This window comes from Somniosus microcephalus, chromosome 1 (assembly GCF_052327205.1).
Source record: "Somniosus microcephalus isolate GS21.2 chromosome 1, FLI_Smic_1.0, whole genome shotgun sequence".
NCBI classification, from domain to species: domain Eukaryota; kingdom Metazoa; phylum Chordata; class Chondrichthyes; order Squaliformes; family Somniosidae; genus Somniosus; species Somniosus microcephalus.
Genome location: NC_140987.1, coordinates 61,310,557 through 61,332,914, shown reverse-complemented (window position 1 = coordinate 61,332,914; position 22,358 = coordinate 61,310,557). Strand labels below are relative to the sequence as shown.

The window sequence follows — 22,358 nt, the reverse complement described above, 5'->3', positions numbered from 1 at the left end:
CAGTACTTAACGGTGGCAGCTCTTACTTATGCTCCTTGGCATAGGTGAAATCACACTATATGGCCATAGGGCACATAGAGCAATTTCGCCTATGCCAAGAAGCATGAGTTCACCTAATTGTTACATGGCAAACCTTGGCGCTGCACGAGTAACATGTTGACCGCCAAGAGTTGGAGCAAAACAGTGACATTAAAAGGCAAACCTTCTCACAAAGCCACTAATGTTTCTAAATTCATAAAAAGTTCCACATTTATGAAACATGGAAGATACCATTTAACTAGCAGGGAAAATGTGTCAATTATCCTAATTATATTTAATGTGCTACAGTACATTTGATTAATTTAAGAAACATAGGAATTTACATTTTGCTGGATCTGGCCAGTTCCAAAGTTCAAAAGTTCAGCAAAGCCTGAGGCCCAGAGTGGAGCGGGAGAAAAGGGCGAGGCCCAGAGTGGAGCGGGAGAAAGGGGCGAGGCCCAGAGCGGAGCGGGAGAAAGGGGCGAGGCCCAGAGCGGAGCGGGAGAAAGGGGCGAGGCCCAGAGCAGAGCACGAGAAAGGGGCGAGGCCCAGAGCGGAGCGGGAGAAAGGGGCGAGGCCCAGAGCGGAGCGGGAGAAAGGGGCGAGGCCCAGAGCGGAGCGGGAGAAAGGGGCGAGGCCCAGAGCGGAGCGGGAGAAAGGGGCGAGGCCCAGAGCGGAGCGGGAGAAAGAGCGAGGCCCAGAGCGGAGCGGGAGAAAGGGGCGAGGCCCAGAGCGGAGCGGGAGAAAGGGGCGAGGCCCAGAGCGGAGCGGGAGAAAGGGGCGAGGCCCAGAGCGGAGCGGGAGAAAGAGCGAGGCCCAGAGCGGAGCGGGAGAAAGGGGCGAGGCCCAGAGCGGAGCGGGAGAAAGGGGCGAGGCCCAGAGCGGAGCGGGAGAAAGGGGCGAGGCCCAGAGCGGAGCGGGAGAAAGGGGCGAGGCCCAGAGCGGAGCGGGAGAAAGTGGCGAGGCCCAGAGCGGAGCGGGAGAAAGAGCGAGGCCCAGAGCGGAGCGGGAGAAAGAGCGAGGCCCAGAGCGGAGTGGGAGAAAGAGCGAGGCCCAGAGTGGAGCGGGAGAAAGGGGCGAGGCCCAGAGTGGAGCGGGAGAAAGGGGCGCTCTGAGCGGAGCGGGAGAAAGGGGCGCTCTGAGCGGCACGAGAAAAAATTGGTGACGTCACAGCAAAAGGAGGGGCAGCAAGGTTAAGTTACAGGGAACGAGTTCAAGTAATTAGTTAAAAAAAAACTAGAAAGTATAAGCTAAGTTGATTAAATATAAACTTTAATGAAATAAATAAATAAAAGGTTAGATAGGGCTGGCAGTGCAAAAGGTGTGCCGCAACTGCAGCATGTGGGAGTTTGTGGAAAGCATTGTGATCCCGGACAACCACATCTGCTGTAAGTGTCTGCATCTCGAGTAACATAAGCTCAGAGTTGTTGAGTTGGAATCTGACGTGCAGACAGGGCATCAGGGAGAGGGAAAGTTATTGACACTTTGATCTAGGAGGCAGTCCAACAAGAGAGAGTCTAACCACCTCTCCTTGACATTCAACGCATTACCATCGCCGATACCCCCACCATCAACATCCTGGGGGTCGCCATTGACCAGATATTTAACTGGACCAGCCACATAAATACTGTGGCAACAAGAGCAGGTCAGAGGCTAGGTATTCTGTGGCGAGTGTCTCACCTCCTGACTTCCGAAAGCCTTTCCACCATCTATAAGGCACAAGTCTGGCGTGTGATGGAATACTCTCCACTTGCCTGGATGAGTGCTGCTCCAACAACACTCAAGAAGCTCAACACCATCCAGGACAAAGCAGCCCGCTTGATTGGCACCCCATCCACCACCTTAAACATTCACTCCCTCCACCACCAGCGTACCGTGGCTGCAGTGTGTACCATCTACAAGATGCACTGCAGCAACTCGCCAAGGCTTCTTCGGCAGCACCTCCCAAACCCGCGACCACTGCCACCTAGAAGGACTAGGGCAGCAGGTGCATGGGAACACCACCACCTCTAAGTTCCCCTCCAAGTCACACACCATCCTGACTTAGAAGTATATCGCTGATCCTTCATCGTCACTGGGTCAAAATCCTGGAACTCCCTGCCTAACAGCACTGTGGGAGTACCTTCATCACACGGACTGCTGCGGTTGAAGTAGGCGGCTCACCACCACCTTTTCAATGACAATTAGGGATGGGCAATAAATGGCCAACGATGCCCACATCCCATAAACAAATAAAAAAGTCACACTCCTTAGGTTAGGTAGTGGTACAGGTCTGGTTATTGGTCAGGGACAGGAGGGCGTGACTGCAATTCAGGTAGGTAAGCGGACCCCAGGTGCAGTGCTGGAGGAAGCTTGGCCTTTTCCCTTATCAAACAGGCTGCCTGTGTGGATGAGGGCAAAGTCTGCAGGGCAAAGTCTGCAGGATTTGATCAAAGTTTTCAAGATATTAAGGGGAACTGATAGGGTAGATAGAGAGAAACTATTTCCACTGGGTGGGGATTCTGGGACTAGGGGGCAATAGTCTAAAAATTAGAGCCAGACCTTTCAGGAGTGAAATTAGGAAACACTTCTACACACAAAGGGTGGTAGAAGTTTGGAATTCTCTTCCACAAATGGCAATCGATGCTAGATCAATTGTTAATTTTAAATCTGAGATTGATAGATTTTTGTAAACTAAAGGTATTAAGGGATATGGGACAAAGGCCCATATCCCTTATGGTATATGGAGTTAGGTCACAGATCAGCCATGAACTCATTGAATGACGGAACAGGCTCGAGGGGCTCAATGGCATACTCCTGTTCCTATGTTCATATGTAGTAGTGAAAATGCAAGAATCTATTATTAGGGACGTGGTATCGGGGCATTTAGAAAATCATAATATGATTGGGCAGTGTCAACATGGATTTATGAAAGGGAAATCGTGTTTGACAAATTGTTATAGCTTTTTGAGGATGTAACTAGCAGGGTAGAAAAGGGGGAACCAGGGAATGTAGTGTATTTGGATTTTCAAAAAGCATTTGATAAGGTGCCACACAAGAGGTTATTACACAAAATTAGGTCTCATGGGATTGGGGTTAATATATTAGCATGGATTGAGGATTGGTTAATAAATAGAAAACAGAAAGCAGGAATAAACAGGTCATTTTTGGGTAGTCAGGCTGTAACTAGTGGGGTGCTGCACAGATCACTGCTTGAGCCTCAGCTACTGGAGCGTTCACGATGCTCAGGACATCGTGAGTAGCACGTTTACGGAGTTGGACACACCGCAGGTAGAGGTTGGACAGGAAGAAAGGGAACGGGTGACCAACAGGCAGAGTACTAGGCGCAGGCAGGTAGTGCAGGGGTCCCCTGTGGCCATCCCCCTCTCCAACAGATACACCACTTTGGGTACTGTTGGGGGGGATGGCTTATCAGAGGAATGCAGCAGCAGCCAACTTCCTGGCACCAGGGGTGGCTCTGCTGCACAGAATGGGAGGAAAAAGAGGGGTAGAGCGATAGTAATAGGGGATTCTATTGTAAGGGGAATAGATAGGCGTTTCTGCGGCCGCAAACGAGACTCCAGGATGGTGTGTTGCCTCCCTGGTGCAAGGGTCAAGGATGTCTCCGAGCGGCTGTAGAACATCTTGGAAGGGGAGGGTGAACAGCCAGTTGTCGTGGTGCATATAGGCACCAACGATATATAGGTAAGAAGCAGGGTGAGGTCCTAAAAGCGGAATATAGGGAGTTAGGAGATAAATTAAAAAACAGGACCTCAAAGGTAGTAATCTCAGGATTGCTATCAGTGCCACGTGCTAGTCAGAGTAGAAATAGAAGGATACTTCAGATGAATACGTGGCTAGAGGAATGGTGCCAGGGGGAGGGATTCAAGTTCCTGGGACATTGGAACCGGTTCTGGGGGAGGTGGGACCAGTTCAAACCGGACGGTTTGCACCTGGGCAGGGCTGGAACCGATGTCCTAGGGGGAGTGTTTGCTAGTGCTGTGGGGGAGGGTTTAAACTAAAATGGCAGGGGGTTGGGAACCTGAGCAGGGAGACAGAGGAAAGGGAAACAAGGATAAAAGCAAAAGATAGGAAGGAGAAAAGCAAAAGTGGCAGTCAGAGAAATCAACGGTTTAAATCAAATGTGGCCACAGTAAATAATAATTCTAATAGGTCTAAGAGCGTTAAAAAAAACAAGCCTGAAGGCTTTGTGTCTTAATGCGAGGAGCATTCGTAATAAGGTGGATGAATTGGCTACGCAAATAGAGGTAAACGAATACGATTTGGTTGGGATTATGGAAACGTGGCTCAAGGATGGCCAAGACTGGGAACTCAACATCCAGGGGTATTCGATATTCAGGAAAGATAGGCAAAAAGGAAAGGGAGGTGGGCTAGCATTACTGGTTAAAGAAGGGATTAACACAATTGTAATGAAGGATATTAGCTCTGATGATGTGGAATCTGTATGGGTAGAATTGAGAAATACTAAGGGGAGAAAAACATTAGTGGGAGTGGTATATAGACCTCCAAACAGTAAGGTGGAGGTTGGGGATGGCATTAAAAGGGAAATTAAAGAAGCGTGCAATAAGGGCACAGTCATCATGGGTGACTTTAATCTACATATAGATTGGGCCAACCAAATTAGTAACAATACTGTGGAGGAGGAATTCCTGGAGTGTTTACGGGATGGTTTCCTGGACCAATATGTCGAGGAACCAACCAGAGATCAGGCCATCTTAGACTGGGTATTATGTAACGAGAAAGGATTCATTAGCAATCTTGTTGTAGGAGGCCCCTTGGGTCGGAGCGATCATAATATGATCGAATTCTTCATTAAGATGGAGAATGAAGTAGTTGACTCAGAGACTAGGGTCCTCAATTTAAATAAAGGAAACTACGACAGTTTGAGGAGCGAGTTGGGTAGGATTGATTGGGGAATGACACTCAAAGGGTTGACGGTGGATAGGCAATGGCAAATATTCAAAGACCAAATGGATGAGCTACAGAATTTGTTCATCCCAGTTTGGCATAAAAATAAAACAAAAAAAGGTGACTCTACCGTGGCTAACAAGGGAAATTAGGGATAGCATAAGATCCAAGGAGAGGTCATATAAATTGGCCAGAAAAGGCAATAATCCTGAGGATTGGGAGCAGTTTAGGATTCAACAAAGGAGGACAAAGGGATTAATTAAGAAAGGGAAAATAGAATATGAGAGTAAGCTTGCATGGAACATAAAAACTGACTGTAAAAGCTTTTATAGATATGTGAAGAGAAAAAGATTGGTGAAGTCAAGCGTAGGTCCCTTGCAGTCAGAATCAGGGAAATTTATAATGGGGAACAAAGAAATGGCAGACCAACTAAATACATATTTCGGTTCTGTCTTCACAAAGGAGGACACAAATAACCTCCCACAGATGCCGGGGAACATAGGGTCTGATGAAAGGGTGGAACTGAAAGAAATCAGTATTTGTAGGGAAATGGTGTTAGGAAAATTGATGGGACTGAAGGCCGATAAATCCCCAGGGCCTGATAATCTACATCCCAGGGTACTTAAGGAAGTGGCCCTAGAAATAGTAGATGCATTGCTGGTCATCTTCCAGAACTCGATAGACTCTGGAACAGTACCCATGGATTGGCGGGTAGCTAATGTTACCCCACTATTCAAAAAAGGTGGTAGAGAAAAAGCGGGGAATTATAGACCGGTAAGCCTGACATCGGTAGTGGGGAAAATGCTAGAGTCCATTATAAAAGATGTAATAGCAGAGCACTTGGAAAGCAGTGACAGGATTGGACAAAAGGTAAATCATGCTTGACTAATCTACTGGAATTTTTTGAGGATGTAACTGGTAAAATACAGAAGGGAGAACCAGTGGATGTGGTGTATTTGGACTTTCAGAAGGCTTTCAATAAAGGTCCCGCATAAGAGATTAGCGTGCAAAATTAAGGCACATGGGATTGGGGGCAAGGTATTGACTTGGATAGAGAACTGGTTGGCGGACAGAAAGCAAAGAGTTGGAATAAACGGGTCCTTTTCCGAGTGGCAGGCAGTGACTAGTGGGGTACCACAAGGATCGGTCCTAGGACCCCAGCTGTTCACAATATATATTAATGATCTGGACGAGGGAATTGGATGTAATATCTCCAAATTTGCAGACGACACAAAGCTGGGTGGGAGGGTATGCTGTGAGGAGGATGTCGTGAAACTCCAGTACGATTTGGACAGGTTGGGTGATTGGGCAGAAACATGGCAAATGCACTATAATGTGGATAAATGTGAGGTTATCCACTTTGGTGGCAAAACCAGGAAGGCAGATTATTTGAATAGCAATAGATTGGGAGAAGGGGAAGTGCAAAGAGACCTGGGTGTTCTTGTGCACCAGTCGCTGAAGGTAAGCATGCAGGTGCAGCAGGCGGTTAAGAAGGCAAATGGTATGTTGGCCTTCGTAGCAAGAGGGTTCGAGTACAGGAACAAGGATATCTTGCTACAGTTGTACAGGGCCTTGGTGAGACCGCACCTTGAGTATTGTGTGCAGTTTTGGTCGCCTTACCTGAGGAAGGACGTTCTTGCCATGGAAGGAGTGCAGCGAAGATTCACCAGGCTGATACCTGGGATGGCAGGAATGACATATGAGGAGAGATTGTGTCGATTGGGCTTATACTCACTGGAGTTTAGAAGATTGAGAGGGGATCTCATTGAAACCTTTAAAATTCTGTCAGGCTTGGACAGACTAGATGCAGGAAGGATGTTTCTGATGACCGGGGAGTCCAGAACCAGGGGTCATAGTCTAAGGATAAGGGGTAAGCCATTTAGGACTGAAATGAGGAGGAATTTCTTCACCCAGAGAGTGGTGAACCTGTGGAATTCTCTGCCACAGAGGGCGGTGGAGGCCAGTTCATTAAATATATTCAAGAAGGAGTTGGATATATTTCTTAAGGCTAAAGGGATCAAGGGATATGGGGAGAAGGCAGGGACAAGGTACTGAATTTGGATGATCAGCCATGATCGCATTGAATGGCGGAGCAGGCGCGAGGGGCCGAATGGCCTACTCCTGCTCCTATCGTCTATGTTTCTATGTTATAATCTATATCAATGACTTAGATGAGGGGACCGAGTGTAATGTATTCAAGTTTGCTGACGATGCAAAGCTAGGTGGGAAAGTAAGCTATGAGGAGGACTCAAAGAGGCTGCAAAGGGATGTCGACCTGTTAAATGAGCGGGCAAGAATGTGGCAGATGGAATATAATGTGGAGAAATGTAAAGTTATCCACTTTGGTAGGAAAAATAGAAAAGACGAATATTTTTAAAATGTGAGAGACTGGGAAATTCAGAGGGACCTGGGTGTCCTTGTACACAAATCACAGAAAGTTAACATGCAGGTACAGCAAGCAATTAGGAAAGCAAATGGTATGTTGCCCTTTATTACAAAGTGATTGGAGAATTACTGCAATTATTTAGGGCCTTGGTGAGACCACACTTGGCGTACTGTGTACAGTTTTGGTCTTCTTACCTAAGGAAGGATATACTTACCTTAGAGGGAATACAACAAAGGTTCACCAGATTGATTCCTGGGATGAGAGGATTGTCCTATGAGGAAAGATTGAGTAGACTAGGCTTATATGCCCTAGCATTCAGAAGAATGAGAGATGATCTCATTGAAACATATAAAATTCCTAAGGGGCTTGACAGAGTAGATGCCGAGAGCATGTTTTCAGTGGCTGGGTAGTCTAGAACTAGGAGTCAGTCTCAGAATAAGAGGTCGGACTAAAATGAGGAAAAGTTTCTTCACTCAAAGGGTTGTGAATCTTTGGAATTCTCTACCCCAGAGGGCTGTGGATGCTCAGTCATTGAGAATATTCAAGACAGAGATTGATAGATTTTTTGATACTAAGGCAATCAAGGGATATTGTGGTGGGGGGGGGGGGGTGGCGGGGAATTAGAGTTGAGGTAGAAGATCAGTCATGATCTTATTGAAGGGCCGAATGGCAACCAAATACAGGAAGACATTGATAAACTTGCAGAATGGGTGTGTAATTTGCAAACGAACTTCAATATAGATAAGTGTGAAGTGGTACATTTTGGTGGGAAGAATAAGGAGGCCACATACTCCTTGGAAAATAAGTGTCTAAATGGGGTAGAGGAGCAGAGGGATCGGGGCTACAGATACACAAATCACTAAAAGTAGTGACGCAAGTTAATAATGCCATAAAAAAAAGCAAACAAAGCACTGGGGTTCATTTCTAGAGGGATAAAATTGAAAAGCAGAGAAGTTAGGAACCACACTTTAGGAAGATCGTGAAGACTTTGGAGAGGATACAGAAGAGATTTACTGGGATCGTTCCAGGGATGAGGGATTACAGTTATGTGGAAAGACTAGAGTAGCTGGGGTTGTTATCTTTGGAGCAGAGAAGGCTAAGAGGAGATTTGATAGGTGTTTAAAATGATGAAGGGTTTAGTAGAATAAATAAAGAGAAACTGTTTCCAATGGCTGAAGGGTTGATAACCAGAGGGCATAGGTTTAAGGTGATTGGCAAAAGAATCAGAGGTGACATGAGGAAATTTTTTTTTGCACAACAAGTGGTTAGGATTTGGAAAGCACTGCCTGATAGGGTGATGGATACAGATTCAATAGTAGCCTTCAAAAGGGAACTTGATAAATACTTGAAGGAGAAAAAATTGCAGGGATATGGGGAAAGAGCGGGGAAGAGTTACTAACTGGATTGCTCTTCAAAAGAGCCTGCGCAGACTCAATGGGCCGAATGGCCACCTACTGTGGTGTACTATTCGATGATTCTATGATTCGATGAAGTTATGTTAAACTTGTATAGAACCTTGGTTAGACCACACTTGGAGTACTGTGAACAATTCTGGTCTCCATGTTATAAAAATGATAGAGGCACTGGCGAAGGTGCAAAAAGGATTTACTAGAATGATCCCAGAACTGAGAGGTTATACCTATCAGGAGAGATTCAACAGACTGGGGCTCTTTTCTCTAGAAAAGAGAAGACTAAAAGATGACCTGATAGAGGTCTTTAAGATTATGAAGGGGTTTGATACGGTAGACGTAGAGAAGATATTTCCACTTGTGGGGGAGACCAGAACTAGGGGACATAAATAAAAGATAGTCACTAATAAATCCAATAGGGAATTCAGGAGAAACTTCTTTACCCAGAGAGCGGTTAGCATGTGGAACTCGCGACCACAAGGAGTAGTGGAGGCGACTAGCATAGATGCATTCAAGGGGAAGCTAGATAAACACGAGGGAACAAGGAATAGAAGGATATGTTAATGGGGTTAGATGAAGACGGATGGGAGGAAGCTCGTGAGGAGGCTCATGTGGAGCATAAACACCGGCATGGACCAGTTGGGCCAAATGGCCAGTTTCTGTGATGGAAATACTATGTAAATACAATAACTGCTGCATACATAGGCAGCAAACCACGGTATTCCTAGCATTTACTTTCTCTGTTTCCACTGCCCTCTTCGTTCTCTTGTTGGATCCTAAATTCTGTCAAAATCTGTGATCCTTCCTCCTTCAGCCGATACTGTGGAAAAGGGCTGGGCTTTGTCATGTTTGCTGTCAATTCAACTCAGAGACTGGTTGATTGCAGCTGTTCGTTGTAGGTCTAGCCCAGAGAGCTTTCTTCCCTCAGGAAGGAGCTCTCCAACACCATGAATTGTCATGTCTAATGGCCCAGCAAAAGACTACCCGATGGCTCACCAGATTAGCAACTGATTAGGCAGGATTAGATTTGGCACTGGAGAGGAGGTGCAAGTTGGAGGGGAGGCGAGGGGGGGAAATCCAAGGAAACTCAGTCACTAAGAGGGATTGAGTTCCTCAAACTACTTTTTAAAAAAAAAATTAATTTGAAAAACGGAGTCTCCATTTAAATCTTTAATTTATTAAAAATCTTTCTGTTGTGCACGCTTCCTATGTCAACTTTTCCCTATTATAACTGTCTCTGTCTGTGTTTATGATGGAAATTGTCCGTATAAACTTGTCATCTTGTAATTACACCCTCCCACCAGTGGTAGCATTGTAGTACCTTGGTTATGTATCTATCAGCACCTCAGTCTGCACTGCAGAGAAACTGCAACCCACTACTTCTCTGCTTCCCAAATTGCTGTAAGTTTTATCATCAAAGTATTATATAAAAATATGGACAGAATGTATGACTTTAAAATGGGGACTGAATTATGTCTGCATGCCCTGGTCCAATTGTCCGTTGCTTTCTAATCCCTTTTGCCTGAAGCCTGCACTTGGTTTTCACTGCCCATGTGCAATACCATGGGAAATCGACTAGTAAAGATTTATAATTCAAGGAAACAGGCACATAAACCCCAGACTAGAACAAGCAAGTCATTCTATTGAAACTGGAAAATATGAGAATAGGGTCCTTGCAAAGGGCAGAGATATATATTTACCAAGCACCTACTGCTCCAGTATTTACTCATGGAAATACATAATCACCCTGCAAACTGAGCAGATTTGTTTGAGTCTGAACTATCAGTACATTATTAATCCTTAGAGACCACCACCCACTGAGAAGAAATATCTCATCTAAAACCTGCTTTATGTTAAGCTTCACCAGATGTAACAAAATGACCACTAAGGACCAGTAAGTGGTGGTCTGTTTACAGCAGAAGGTTTAAATGTCTTTCTATCTCTGATGATGTATCTAACACCCACTTGACATATGCGTAACCGGGACATTTTGTGGAACTTTCCATCCCGAGACCAACAAGAGGGTTGGTATCTTAAAACAGGGAACTTCATAACATTAAAATCAATTATTAGATAGAAGTGATAGCTTGTTTGAAAAATGCACGTATGAACTCATTAGTGAAACATGCAGACACGCTTTTCCTGTTTCAGATGTAGTGAAGTTTTTCTTTGATAAACTACATCTAGAGTGAATCTTTTCCCATGACTACAGTGTAATTGAAAAAAAAATAAACCTTTTCTGCTTTAAAATACTCACTATTCCTTCAAGATTATTACACACTAGCAAAAGTCAAGTTATCTCTACAGCACCCTGGATATACCCCCAGAACTCCTGAAGGGAATTGGATTGAAGACTAGTAACAGTAGACCGAATGTATGGACAGGGCCCACTGTGTTCTCAAAAACAACCTGTAAATTCTCCCCAGCCAATGCAAGGTGGCAGCTCGCAAGTCACAAAGGAACAGATCCTGCTTCTCCGACAGACAACACACAGCAAGAGCTAACAACCCAGCACATCTCATTTATCACAGCAAGCGCAAAATTCTGAAGAAAATAAGGCCTTTTTCAGTGGTACTGAGAGAAAGCAGAAACATCTTACTCAGTGTTTGCAAGTACTCATTGGCAGATGACAACCCTGCAATGAGTCCAGCCGGTCTGTTTTTTTTAAAACCAAATTCTGTAGGGCTTCTACAACGGAGTTATTTGCAAGCTGTTGGCTGGTGAGTGTTAGCAATGGTGTGTCCACAGTACTCTCCAGTTGGTGTGTGTAAATATCTGACTATCAGGCTGCCAAAGCCGATGTGATTACCAGCTGCCACAAACCGTTATCCAGGGCCCATCAATCAGCCTCCAGCACACAACCAACGCAAGCTTGCTGCCTCTCAGGTTACCTCTTCACGCCAATCCAGTCAGCTGAAAATTTCCTTTGCACATCTGCTAATCAGATTGGTTCTAAAGCCCCTTGTAACAATTAAACCTATTTAGGTGCAGCACCAAACACTTAAGGCTAAATTCACTTACCCATTTATGGTCAGCTCTGCTTAGTAAAGCAGCCCGGAACCTTTGCCTTTCTCCACTGACCCAGCCTTGAATGGGATTACTGGCTTTGTGAACAAGTGCTTAATGAAAACTAATCGCTGTTGTTGTGCCAATGAGTGCTGAGCAAATGTGTGACTGTGCTGACAGTGCAGCCACTGGAGCTGATGGCGAGAGTCAGAGTGGGGGTGAGAGCACGGGCTAGGCTTGGTCCAGCATCAACTTATTGTTAAGCCACTGAGTTGATTTACTGCATTTAGCACAATATGAGAAACCCTAAAGAGATAAAAAGGGACAATTGTAGAATGTTTTAATTTTAATATATATATAAAAAATGTATAGAATTAACATAACTGTATCCTTCTAATGATATATATACTGCAGAATCACAATGAGCAGGGGGAGGGGTGTGGGGCGGACATGGTGAGAGAAGGGAGGGGATAATAGCTTGGGCCTGGATTTGAACTGCCAGTGGGTTTCCATGGAAACCGTGTTGGTGGGTTAATTTCACGCCCGCTCACAGCAGAATTAGACCTGGCAATTTAACAGCTAGGCCTTGTTTTAAATCCCACTGGCCAACTTTCCACCTGTGCTGAGCAGGGAGTAACAGGAAATCACGCGACCCGGAGGCCACTCGCCGGCAGAAGGCAAGTGGTGGATTCGGATGCCAGGCCATCCCGCGGGGACCCCGTGATTGGGGAAGGGCGGGGGCAGGTGGGGGTCATGCCAGAAGAGGCCTAAACTTCCCTTGTGGAGTGCTCCTGCGGGGCCCAGAAGGAAAGTTAAAACAAAATGTAAATACTTACCTTTTGGGGCCTCTTCTGGCCCCCGATCTGCTTACTCGCTGTGCTGGCTGGCCTGGTGGGGAACTCACTGCTGCTTCTTGTTCAGGCCGCCTAGTAAAGATTGCAGTCGGGTCATGATGATGCCATCGGGACCCGATATACAAACGTTATAAAAGGACCCCGCCGGCTCTGGGAGAGAGTCCTTGCCACCTGCCCAGTTGAGTAGGTTAAAATTGTGATCGGTCGGTTCCCAGCGGCTGCAGGACAGGCAGGTAACGTGAATGATTTTAACTGCCCAGCCGCCGGGCAGGTAGGGTTAACTTCGCCCCCTTTGTTTAAAAAAAAACCTGTATTTTTAAATCCTCATGAATTTAATTCCTACAAGCTTTATCTTTAACGCAATGGTTTCCCAAGGCGGAAAAGCTGGGAAAATGGTCAGGATTTAGCATCTGAATCCAAAGGGTCGCCGGGAAATATTTAACAAAACAGAAATGCGCAAGGGAATCAGTGCCATATCCCACATATGTGATAGCAGCTCGGCAAGACACGCTCTGGTGAGCAAGCAGCTGCAGAGAGGTTAAACTAACTGAACTTTTTTCACCCGATTTTTTTTGTGTTCGTGGTATTGTTAGCCTCGGCTGCCTGCCACAGTAAATCACAGCCACAAAATCCTCAACACCTGTGGAACTGTGGGCCCCAGCAGCAAGTCAATGCTTTCAGAAGAGGAGAAAAACTGACATAAATGTAGCAAAAAGCAATACAGAGCACATCACAGCCAGCACCCTAGGGCATTTTGCCATGATGCCATACACTGAGTTCAGCAACAGCAGCAGATACTTACTAACATCTCACAAAAGCTTCAAATCCCACTCGTATCGGCCAGCAGTTTTCAAGCAAGCAGGCACGGACCAAACCGTGCAGGGTCAAAGGGCAGGAAGATGAGGCAGAAGCCAACAGCCAAGGCTATTGTTGGCAGGACCTTTGAATCCTCCAGCAATTTCACTTTAGATTGTTTATTCTACAAATAATAACATTTTTGGCATTTCACGGAGCATATTCCAAACTTTGTCCTCAAAAATGACACTAACAAGATGTCTTACCAAGGATTATTCGTCAACTGGACTGGTCTGGGTTTATGAAAATCTCCATTTAAAACTGGTGGTCTGCCTTCGCAGTGGTAAAAAAAAATGTTTTGTCACTTTGCTTTTCAACATAACTATAAATGCAGCAGCAGAATGAACAGATTGGATGGATAATAGTACTGGACATGTCGTCATGCTCGGTTTATTGCTGAAAACACAGACGTATTATGACTTTTAATTCTGCACCATTCAAATGCAGTAATGCAGATCAGTTAACAGGGCAGGGCAGGGCAAGCCGACCGCCATTATCGGCAGACTTGGCTAATACAAAGATCAGGAGATACATATTAATGTGGGAGTGCTAGCTTATTTCAACAGGACATTTTAGATTTTGTTTTTATATTTAAATGTAATAGATTTTCCTCAGGTGAAATATTCAGTTGTCTTTTGCCTTTGCTTCTTCTGCAAAATACATGGATGGTAACATTCCCAAAAAATAACCTGAAAATTAAATCGCAAAATGATGCGATGATTTTTCACCCTACATGGATTGTACATTCCCAACCCGCATTTGAGCTTTTTCTCTTTTCTCCTTACTTGAACTGCGCTGTCGTTCTTTTGTTCACCCTTTATATTAAACCTTTGCTACTCTCCTCATCTTTCTCTGGACTGCCAAATGTAGGTTTACACAGGGTCCCCCACGTGCCCGTTAAGCTGCGTGGCCGGGCAGCGGTCTGGAGGTCCTGCGCAGGCCGATTACCAGCTCGGGAATGGAAAAACCGCACAATGTGCGGAAACTTAAAGGGACCGCGCACCCAAAAAATAAATTAGGGGGAAACATTGCAGGGTCCCCATTTATAAAGTGTGCTCTCACTACCACGATGTCGCAACGACAAACTCGCTGGACTCCCCCTAGCCATTCAGTCACATGGTCTCCCCGTGCAGAACGATTTGCAACAGGGTGTTCCACAACAGCAGACATGTGCTTCACCAGGTGGGCTGGCTAGAGTTGCCAACCCTCCAGGCTTACCCTGGAGTCTGCAGGAACTAAAGACTAATCTCCAGGACATTGCTGCGAGCAACCCGGGAGAAAAATCATCGGGCATTAATTTAAAAAAAAAATTTCTTTCAACACTTGTTTATTAGTTATAAAAATATTGGAGATGGGGGAACAAAAAGGCCGTTTGACTGACGGTGAAGAATCATCCAATCGGATAAGGAAGAGTCTGTTTGCTTTCCAATTGGCTGTGGGAAGGCGGGGTGCCGTGAGGATGGACATGTCGGGCGACCAATGGCGGGAGTGTGGGGGAGGGGCGGTTGGAGGCACGGGGTCATATGACGACACCGCCAGGAATATGTCTAACGAGAATTGGCAATCCTAGGGCTGGCTGATATCAGTCTTGTTCATTGGGAGTTTTGTTTTTGAAATTACAGCTCGCCCACAGTGAGTGAATTGTGCGAGTACCCTGAGCACAGTGGTCTCTGACCTCAGCAGAATACAACTGGGACTCGCAGTCACATAGAACAAGAAAATACAATGGATACTGCGCAGGATAACAGAGAGAGCGCTCAGAGACACTGCTTCACAATAAATACAACAGGTCTCTGGAAAGAGTGCAGGCCATTGCACCCTGTTGATAATAGTTTGAAACAGCTTGATGTAAATTAAATCAGACACTTTTAAATTTGGCAAAAATGCATAGATTAGGTTATGCCAGTTTATGGAGTGTAAACCAATGTTATGACTAGGCCTGTTTAGGTTGTAGGAATGTGGCCTAGAAATTCAGTGGGCTGCGCCACCAGTTAGCGCCTAAAGAGGGCACTCAGTGGCTTTAGCGCCACTGGCCGCGTCTCCCGCGATATTTAGCTGGGGCGCTAATGGTGGCGTTAGCCTGTTGCGCTGCGCCGCCACCGATGATGTCATCGGTGTGCGCAGTGCCCCGCTACCGCCCCGATCGTGATATTTGGCAGCAACCGCCTCTGTAGCGCCGTTCGCAAATGGCGCCCGGTTCACGGGGCCTACCTGTGGCGGCAGTGGTGCAAATTAAGGTGGAGGTGCGGGGCGGCCATTTTTTTCGGCGGCTGCCTGCCAGCACCTCCGTCCCCAGCCTCCTGATCGCCCCCTGCGGCATTGCCGGCTGTTTTGCGAGAGCCCGGCACCGAGGAGAAGTGCCGGGCTCTTTTGCCGGCACTCGTGATCTCCGATCGCGCTGGTGCAGGCCCCTCCCCCTTAAGAATGGGAGGAAGGCCTGCAGTACCGCAGCGCGCCGTGCCGCAGCGTGTGGCACTGCGGCACGTTGGGTTGCGATATTCAGTTTCAGCGCCCTAAGAGGGACGCGGAGCGCCTCGAGCCTCACCCAGTGTCCCTCTTGGGGTGCTCAAGCTGAATTTCCGGTGGTCGCTAATGCTCCAAATGCTGCGCTAAATCCGGCGCCCAGGCGAGCTTGGCGCCTCATTTGCGGCTCCACCCAATTTCTCCCCCATTATGTTTAACTTGCATTTAAGCCAATTTACTTCAACGTTGCACCAATACACTTCTTCAGTGATACTTTTAAGGCCCTGAAGGTCTGGCAACGCCTCAGTTTTAAAATTCTCATCATTGTTTTCAAATCCCTCCATGGCCTCGCTCCTCCCGATCTCTGTAACCCCCGCCAGCCCTACAACCCTTAGAGATCTCTGCGCTCCTCCAATTCTGGCCTCTTGAACATCCCCGATTTTAATCACTCCACCATTGGCGGCTGTGCTGTCAGTCAGTAGCCTGGACACTAAGCTCTGGAAATCCCTCCCTAAACCTCTCCACCTCTCTTTCCTTCTTTAAAACGCTCCTCAAAATCTACCTACCTGCCCTAATATTTCCTTATGTGGCTCGGTGTCAAAATGTGTTTTTGAGAACACGCCTGTGAAGTGCCTTGGGTCAATTTACTATGTTGAAGGTGCTATATTAATGCAAGTGGTTATTGTTGTTGTATATTACGGACTGGGACGTGGGAGAATTTACACAGCCACCCACACTGCCAGTCTCCCTCTGAACTGGTTGCAGAGTGCACTGCACATGCTCAGATTGGCCATGACAAATAGGCCACTTCTCATACACAACTTAATTGCATTGCGATGTCATCAACAGATGGCGTCAAGTCGCAAAAAAAAACACCTAGGGCAATAAGATTAACAATGTCATGATTGGAGTGGAGAGAATCAGAGAGAGCATCTCCACCAGTCGGTTCTTATGCCATCTTCTAGTGGGCCACCAAGAGGCCCATTAGTGGTGTCCCAGGCACAGGTCACCTGCAAGCCAGTGGAGGGGCGCGAAGTGAGGGGTAAAATTGGGGGTGGGGGAAATCGGGGCAATGCGCCCTTCCTTATAAACAGGCTGCGGGCTCTGAACTATTCAGGAAAAAAATTAATTCGGTGTTAGAAGAAAACATTACGGAGTCCTACAGCTTTAAGCTTCAGGATTCTGAGAAAGTAACTGAAAATACTGAAGTGCAGAGAATTGCACTAGGTTAGGATGAGAAGGGTTAATCATTCTGAAAAATAATCTGTCCTGACTGCCAACAAACAAATACTGCATTTTTAAAGTAAATTGATGTATGTATCCACTGAACCAATCTCTGTCCCAGCAGTAATCCTTTCATTTATTCCGAGCTAACCACTGTTTTTTTAAAGTCTGTGGCCTAGAAATTCAGTTGGCGCCGCGCCAGGGCTTTAGCGCCGGAAATTTAGCGCCGGCGCTAAGTCCCCCTGCGCGCGCCAAAAATTCAGTAGCGCCGCGCCCAAACGGCTGCCGGCGCTACAGGAGGGTGTCAGCGCCTCGAAATGGGCGCTGACTGCCGCATTGCGGCGCAATTCCGGCGCTGCGGCACCCGATGCGGTGCGGCAGGCTGGGGAAGTGCAGGCCTCCTCCTTCAGTTAAGGAGGAGCTGCCTGCACCCGCCCGCTGGCCGTTGAAATCTTGAAAAAAATGAGCCCGGCACCTCGGAGAAGTGCCGGGCTCGCAGGCCAGACGCATCTGTTCCACGGGGGGGGGGGGGGGGTGGTGGAGGAGTCCGGGGAGGGAGGTGCGGGCAGGCGGCCGGCGGGAAAGCAGCCGGCCGCCGCGCGACCTTAATGCGCCGGCGCTAACTCGCGTAGGACTCTGCTGAAACATCGTTAGTTGCGGCTGCCACGGGCGAGGCAGCCGCAACTCAATTTCGGCGTTGGGGCCCGTCACCACGGCAACCGGGACGCTGCGCACACCGATGACGTCATCGGTGCCGGCGCAGCGCAACCGGTCTAACGCCGATGGCAGGGCCCCACTGAATTTACAAACCGGCCATAACTCCGGCGCTAGGCCCTCTAGCGCCTCAAATGGGGCGCTAACCCTACTGAATTTTCAGCCCTGTAGCTCAGACCATTATACCTGTTCAGACCCAAGCCTTTGGATTTTAATGATGATGCTTGTTTTAACTGACCTACAGAGACTGCAGTGTAAACTGACTAACTATGCAGGCTGGGAAAACATAGTTTGCGTCAGATAGATTAAGCAGCTTTTCATTAGCATTGAGTGAACTATGAACAACAAATTGCATTTATACAGCGCCTTTAACATACAAAAATATCCCGGAGGCTTCACAGAGGCTTAAGGAAAAACTGACACTAAACCAAAGAATTATTAGAAGGAGTGACCAAAGGTTTGATAAAAGAGGCAGGTTTTAAAGAGGGTCTTAAAGATGGAGAGGGAGCTGGAGGAGTTTAGGGAGGGAATTCGACAGCATGGACCCTACACGTGTGAAGATGGGGTGAAGGGAGAGGAGGTGCATGGGAGGGTGGAGGAGGTTACAGAGATAGTGAGGGGCAGGTCCATGGAGGGATTTATACAAAAGGATGAGAACTTTAGAATTGAAACATTGAGGGACTGGGAGCCAATGTAGGTCCGTGAGGATAGGGGTGATGGGTGAGTAGGATTTGGTGCACGATAGGATATGGGTAGCAGAGTTTTGGATGAGCTGAAGTTGAAGGAAGGTGGAAGATGTGAAGCTGAGCAGAGGAGCCCAGTCAAGCCTGAATAGTCAAGTCTGGAGGTGACAAAGGCATGGCTGAGGGTTTCAGAAACCGATGGGCTGAGGTAGGGGTGGAGATGGGAGAGCTTACATTGGTGAAAGTGGGCGGTTCTGAAAATGCACAGGTGATCAGTCCGCATGTGATCCTTCATTAGAACTTCTAGGCTGAGCTCTGAGCAAGGAAGGAAAATAGCTACACTTTGTGGAGAACAATGTCGGACATGAAGATGTACATACTCAGAGATCTGCCTTTAAATATCTGTGGCCAAAATAGCATTTCTTTAAAAAAAAAATTCTAATTGATTTCCATGTCTTAGGGGCCTCAATACAGCATATCTTTGACTGCTGCACAAACCTTCGCAACTGTTGAACATTTCCAGAGTATACACTGCAGTGATTTTCAATCCCACAGTTTTAGCATTATTTCTATCCCTGCATAGGTTGCTGCTGCCAGGAGCGGAATCCACCGCCATCGTACATGAATGCAGGGCTCTGGGTTAGGGGAATTCAAAGCTGTTCCAGGCTTAACGCCTTGTTCTCTCAGTTACTTTTTTATTCACTGACAGTGTTATGTAAATATGGCTTAATATGCGAATTTTTTTAAAATTAGCTGGAGTTAAAATGGAAGGTTGTCCTCCCTGTGTCAGCTGTGGCTCAGTGGGTAGCACTCTCGCCTGAGTCATGAAGGTCATGGCTTCAAGTCCCACGTCAGAACAATCTAGTCTATCACTTCAGTGCAGTACTGAGGGAGTGCTGTACTGTTAGAGGTGCCGTATTTCGGATGAGTCGTTAAACCAAGGTCCCGTCTGCCCTCTCAGGTGGGGGTAAAAGATCTCATGGCACTATTTCAAAGATGAGTAGAGGACTTCTCCCCAGTGTCTTGGTCAATATTTATCCCTCAACCAACTAAATAGATTATCTGACATTATAAAATTGCTGTTTGTGGGAGCTTGCTGTGAGCAAATTGACTGCTGTGTTTCCTACATTACAACAGTGACCACACTTCAAAAGTACTTCAATGTCTGTAAAGCGCTTTGGGATGTCCTGAGGTTGTGAAAGGCGCTATATAAATGCAAGTCTTTCTTTCCTTCCTCGCTAAGGTTCAAAATGATGGACGACAAGATGGTAGCTTTATGGGAAAGAGGCAAATGCCTGGCTTCAGAAAAAAAAAAGTTACATTTACTTTGATGGCAGAAGCATATTATTTTGAAATGTTAATATGCATTTCTTAACAAACGAGGCTATGTTTCCAAACTGTGGTCAGGTGTCAAGAACCATTATAGCTAGGAAGATTATCAAGATGAGACTTGTTTGATAAACCATTAACACATGGCTCGCTGTGATGTATGTGTGTTGAGGTCAGATCTTCAAAAGGTCTGTTTTCACATCAAAAACCAATATAATGCATTGCTCGTCTCATGTCTCCCAGTTCTGCATTTCATCATGCATCTAACCCGTCTGGTGAAAGGAGGGCCCAGAGGGGCTCTGTGAGAAACAATCTCACATATCTACCATCAGAGGCTGTATATTTCCAAGCATTTGTGAGAAACACCCTTTTCATAAAAAGTATATGTACTCGTTGAAGGCCAATTCTAGTCCTCATTTTTAGTAGCCTACTGTTTGTATGTCTTCTTGAGTTTTCATGCTCTGTATATTTTTTCACCTGAACATCAATTAGTTTTAGCCTACGCAGATGTGTGTGACGGCATATTATTCCTCCCTTTGAAGGTGATGGAGGATGTGGTGAGCATCCCACGTATTCTCCAGTAAGCTGTTTACCAGGATTAGGAGTTCATTGCTAAACTTAGGCACGCTAACCCATACACAGCGGTGAATAAAGGCACAGGTTTTGGTTCATCGAAAACTTGGTTGGCTTATGAAAACTGTTGTCCAGCCATGAAGACAAGAGCAATTTTGTGAAAAAGACCAAATTAACAAATGACATTTTATGGAATTTTTTCCCCCCCCCCGAAGGTGTAATTAAGGCAATTCACCCTCAGACTGGAACAGGCCTCAATTTTCAACTATAGCTGACATTATGTCAACAGTAGTGCATTAATCACTAATGGCCCTATTTAAAAATGTATGTTCCTTCACGTCTCCCTGTTGGTTACAGATTACAAAGTAAGCATCATTAGGACTCATTTGCAGGGGAAGTCGGTTAGTAGGTTACCAACATTACTTCTGATTCAAGACCTCAGTAATCAGGAAAATAAGATTTTTGCCCCAAATTCCAGGGACTAACAATAGTTTAGCCACCCTCCAGCCACAGTGAATGACAGTCCAACAAATTCACAGAGACCAATGATGGGCACCCTGAACAAGGTCAACTCTTCTAAAACCCCGTTACCACTGTCTTCAGACGAGAGTGTTCCAGAAATGCAGTTGGACAGTTTGCTGAAATTTAAGCTAGTACGGCAAAATGCAGAACTTACACGTGGTTTTTTTGATCGTTCGGAGGGCTTTATTTCCTTGGTTACTCCTAAATTGGTGTGTAAGACGGGTGAATACGCCAGACTTCAGCACCACAGAAACACCAGCAACATTGAATGGAGTGGGAAGCTGTCATTATGGTCGGCTCGACCAATCGGAATAACCTCTCAAGACCAGCGAAAGAAGTCAAGCCCAACCAATAAGAAGCAGCTCCATCAGGGCACGTCATGGCAAAGGGCAAGCAGCAACCAATCAGGTTCTGGATGGGGAGCAGGGGTGGGTCAGCTGCATCTCGTTGTGCGAGTCAACATTCTCAGCGATCACTCTGATGAAGTCAAAGTACCGCTCGCAACAGCTGGGCAAAAACCTAAAAGCTGCACTAAGATGTGCTGTGTCTGATAAATTCATGCCAGAATTGTAAAACTTTAGTAAAAGAGAAAGGGGGAAAAATTGGGTCGTGCCCCCTTTGGCTACTTTTAGCGCCCCGAAAAAATTAGTGCCCCCACGCCCGAAATTCACTGGTAGCACCCCAAGAGGGAGGCAGGGCGCTATTGGAAGCGGCCCGCCTCCTTCTTGGGGCAGTGCGAGTGGCCGCGGTACTTCAGGCCTTCTTCCCCTTGGGCCTAGCGCAGCGTGACCGGGGGCCGAGCTGGGCCACCAGGGATCGGAGTGCGGGCAAAAGAGCCCGGCACTCAAGAGAAGTGCTGGGTTCACAGAGTGCAGCCGGCACTCCGCGGGGGGGGGGTGCTGCACAGAAGGCCAGAGACAGCAATGGGGACAAGTGCTGGCAGGCGGCCAGCAACAAAAATGGCCGCCCAGCTCCTCCCCGGCTGGAGGTAGGCCCCCCCGACCCTGTCGGACATAGCGTCCTGTGGCAAGTCAGGGGGCGCTATCGAAGATCGCGGCCGGGGCACGAGCGAAGCACTGCGCATGGCGATGACGTAATCGCCGACGGCACAGTGCCGTGGGGCGCTAGCAGTTACCGCCGCCGCTAACCTCCCACTGAATTTCACGGGAGGCGTTGGCAGCACCGTGCCCAGGCACTAGTTGCTTTGTGCCCCATTAGCGCTCTCTTCGGAAGGTGCAAATCAACCAAATTTTTCCCCCAAAGACTGCAAAATTTTGCACTGAATGGTGGTAGATGTTTGTTAAATAAATATGCATGGGAAGTACATTTACCTGAATTGTGTGCAATGCGTTTTCTACTAAAATGAGTGGCTGTGGCTAAAATGGTGTCACCATAGCCAGGCCTGTGGCTAGTC

General features: G+C 46.8%; 1 protein-coding gene across 9 annotated transcripts in view; it reads right to left on the bottom strand.

The window, feature by feature from the left end:
• Positions 1–22,358, bottom strand: part of lhfpl2a (LHFPL tetraspan subfamily member 2a) — a 211,441-nt gene that overhangs the window by 102,429 nt on the left and 86,654 nt on the right. Inside the window, exon 1 of one of the 9 annotated variants that reach the window (XM_085982389.1) lies at positions 11,743–11,835. The exons of the other annotated variants lie outside the window; for them this stretch is intronic. The gene's annotated coding sequence lies outside the window, so the exon portion shown is untranslated. Of the gene's footprint in view, positions 1–11,742; positions 11,836–22,358 lie in introns of those variants that run through there. 9 annotated transcript variants of the gene reach the window in all.